Source organism: Drosophila montana, unplaced genomic scaffold (assembly GCF_035044405.1).
Source record: "Drosophila montana isolate Dmon_TW-CO22-7 unplaced genomic scaffold, ASM3504440v1 contig_917_1, whole genome shotgun sequence".
NCBI classification, from domain to species: Eukaryota; Metazoa; Arthropoda; class Insecta; order Diptera; family Drosophilidae; genus Drosophila; species Drosophila montana.
In genome coordinates, this window is record NW_026999202.1 from 47,387 (window position 1) to 51,060 (window position 3,674).

The window sequence follows — 3,674 nt, forward strand, 5'->3', positions numbered from 1 at the left end:
AAAATTTCAGCTTCCTATCTCTTACGGTTTGGGCTGTGCGTTGATCACCAGTCAGTCAGTCAGTCAGGACAAACAGTTTTATATATAGAGATTAAATGTAATTGTAAAAGTAAACTACTTTTAGACCTTATTATAATAGAGAAACTTTGTAATTTTATGTAACCATTAAGAGTCTACAAATTGGCGGCTCGTCCAGGAGTGATCCAAGTTACAATTAAAACAGTAAGACAAAAGTGAGTAAATTTAAAAGAAGAACATCATCGTGAAGGACGTTATAGAAGACGTGTAAAAATGGAAAAACAAAGCGCACAGTAAAGTGTGAGCGAGACAGCAACAGACACTTAGCGAAGGGTGGAGTAGAGTTGGAGTTTTGCTGTTACGCAAGGTAATGAGGCGGTGCGTACGGAAAGCCAACACGATCAAAGCAGCTGGTCATCTATGAGGAACGCAGGCAAGTTGGGCAAGGCTTGAAATAGACAGCAGCAATTTCTTGGTATGCTGGCAAAGTGGTCGTGCGTATAAGAAGGCTGGAGCAGAGTTGGTGTTGGCAGTTACGCAGGCAGATGAGCCGGTGCGTAGCGACAGAGTGCTTCGAGTGAGTATACGTTCAAATCGTACGGTGACCTGCAGGTGCGCTGCAAAATACAAATTTTACTATTTGCGCTGACCTAATCAAGTGGTTTATCCTGCGCAGAAATCGTACATTATTAAATAAAAAATGACACGGAAGAAAATTAAAATTATTTGTTATCAAAATTGTTTTATGTACATCGACATTACTCATTAACATAGTTTTAACAATTTTACACCAGTTGAGAACAACTTCAAAAATAAACTGCGTTGTTGAATATAAGATACTGTTAAACTTGAGCTACAAAAGAGAGCAGCTGCTGTTGTTGCTAATTAACATAGGCCAAACTGAAGTTGTTGTGCATTTACATCTTAGTATATCAAATCTAAAAATAGTAAATAAGAATAATTTGAAAATCTAAAATTGAAGTTACCGTATACAAATTTTGTAAAATAGAGAGAAACGATATTTTAAGTCTTCGTGTCAATCAATTACGCGAAAAGTTAACAGAGTTGCAACTGAGTACTGCAGGACGCTAAGCTGAACTGAAGCAAGATTATTTAATGTTCAAATAGAAGAAGAGGGTTCAGGTGATGATGTGTCGGTTAATACAGCACCTTTAATGCAGAGTCCTGAAAGAGCTAGATCGTGGATTAGGAGGATTTTGAGGGTAGCGTGTATAAATTTGATGGGTCGAATTCGAGAGATTTTGAACAGTGGGTGAGTGAGTTAGAAGAATGCGCTATAACGGTACAGTGGAGCGTCTAACAGTTATTTATCTAAGCCAAACAGTTGATTGAGGGTGCTGCTAAATCATTTATTCGTAGTCAGGTTAATAACTGGGAGGTGCTAAAAAACGCATTGAAAAATTAATTTGAGGTAAGATTGTAATTAGCAGAAGTTCATACACATGTTGTACCAGATGAGGATATAAGTTTTGAAGCAAGTCTTGGCAGTACCATTTTAAATTAAATTGACTTGCAAGTGACTAAAAGGGGGACTGTATTATAACTCAAAGTTGAAGTAGAAAATAAAATGGACCAAGATGCGCATACCATCGATTTAGATTTGTCACATTTGTGTAAGTTGCAACAAAAAGAGGTTGGGCAACTAGTATTCTAAACCAATTAAAAAATCCAAGCTCTCCAATTGAGATGAAAATTCTTTTAACAGACGAGCTGACAGTATTTCAGCATCCGAGACGTATAGCCGTGTGTGATCAGAACATTATTGATGAGCCAGTGAAGGAATGGCTAGCGGAGAAAATTATCAAGCCCAGTATGTCTATGCCTCACCAGTTGTTTTAGTGGCCAAGAAGAATGGAAAAAAAACGTTTGTGCTGCGACTACCGTAAATCAAACGAAAAGTTGATGCGTGAAAATTTTTGTATGCCTCAAATGGATACCGGAGATGAAAAGCTGCAAGGTGCGTCAGTTTTTACTACATTAGGTTCGCAAAAATTTACTTCATTCGTGACACAAAATGGGCAGCATGAATTTTTATATGTGTCTTTCGAAATTTCAAACTCTCTAGCCGTGTTCACTAGATTTATAATGGCAGTTCCAAAATGGAGATCCGTTCGATTATATGGACGGCGTCATCATGCCGAGCAGCAATGTTGATGAGGGCATGGTGAAGCTCAAAAGAGTGCTGCAAGTTGGAGGAAAGAATGGTCTACGCATAAATTAATTGAAGTGTCAACTGTTGCAAGGGAAAGCTAGCTTCTTAGGGTAAATAGTGTAAAAGCGCACTTTAACTCAGAGCAAGGAAAAGACCCAGGCTGTTGCAAATTTTCCGATACCACGGAATAAAAAGGATATTCAGCGATTTTTGGGGCTGACATCCAATTTTCGAAGGTTTGTAGAGGGGTTTGCAGTAATTGTAAAACTGTTGTCCATCATTTTGCGTAAGGATGTAAAGTTTGAATTTAAAGAGTTGCAGCATGTCGCATTTGAACAATTGAAAGCAGCAGTGACCAGTGGACCTGTATTAAAACTATATAATCCCAACTTACAAACGGAAATTCACACGGATGCTAACAAGTTTGGTTTTGGTGGGGTATTGTTGCAGAAAAACCCAGAAGACTGTTTGTTTCATCCTGTTCAGTATATGAGCAGTAAGACAAATGCATCTGAAGAAAAGTACGATTCATACGAATTAAAAGTTCTAACTGTTTGTCTGCTCTAATTAAATGGCGTGTGTACGTATTAGGCATAAATAACGATGAAGAAAAAAGAAGTTCCTTTGCGTGTAGAACGATGGGCAGTTGGGCTTGCAAGACTTCGACTATGAAATGGACCACCGTTCGGGTTCCAAAATGCGACATGTTGTCGCGTTGAGCCGTGTTTCATGTTGAGGAAAAGGGGTATGAAGATTTCTACATTGAAAACAAAATCATGTATAAAGACCCGAATCGGTAGTTAATTGTTGTGCCATGTCTAATGGAAATGGAGCTCATTCTTATTGCACACAAGCAGGGCCATTTTTCCGCTAAAAAGACTCAGGATTGGATACCAAAAACAAGTAAGAGGTCCTAGTCGGGAGCTCCCAACTAAGGGATACCCTGAACCCTCTTATTATTACACCAAATGCAGCTCGCGCTACGCGCTCGTTCGCCTTAGTAGTAATAAAGATAAATATAAAAAAAAAATGTTCCCTTGGCAGGGTTTGAACTCGCAACTGACCGCATTACTTGCTGCCGCCTCTACGCTACACTAGACAAAAAAAAAAAAAGGTTTCCTCGGCAAGGTTCGAACTCGTAACTGATCGCGCTGCTTTCCGCCGCTTCTATTCAATAGCCACAGCAACAGTTAAGTCTTAATGAGAAAAAACGAATTCAAATAGCAGCACAGAAAACAATACAATCGCAATTGCAATGCTGTTGATAGAATTCCAAGCACACGCGCATGAATGTGTGTGTGTACATGTATACAGCTATTCTATTTGCAGGCCAAAACACATTTTCTTTCGTGTTTCTTAACCGATCTTGATGAAATTTTCAGTAGAAGATCTTATTATACCATAAAATATTTGTGTATTCTCAAAATGACAATTGCATTTAAATTGTGGCTTAATTAGTTAGGTAATACAAGTTTGTTTACTA

At 38.4% G+C, this 3,674-nt stretch overlaps 1 long non-coding RNA gene across 1 annotated transcript; it reads left to right on the top strand.

Annotated features, from left to right (window-relative positions):
- Window positions 1–1,613: 1,613 nt before the first annotated feature.
- Window positions 1,614–3,065, top strand: LOC135440223 (uncharacterized). The gene is made up of 3 exons (XR_010438269.1): window positions 1,614–1,996; window positions 2,105–2,427; window positions 2,513–3,065. It is a non-coding gene; the product is annotated as an uncharacterized LOC135440223 (long non-coding RNA).
- The last annotated feature ends 609 nt before the right edge of the window (window positions 3,066–3,674 follow it).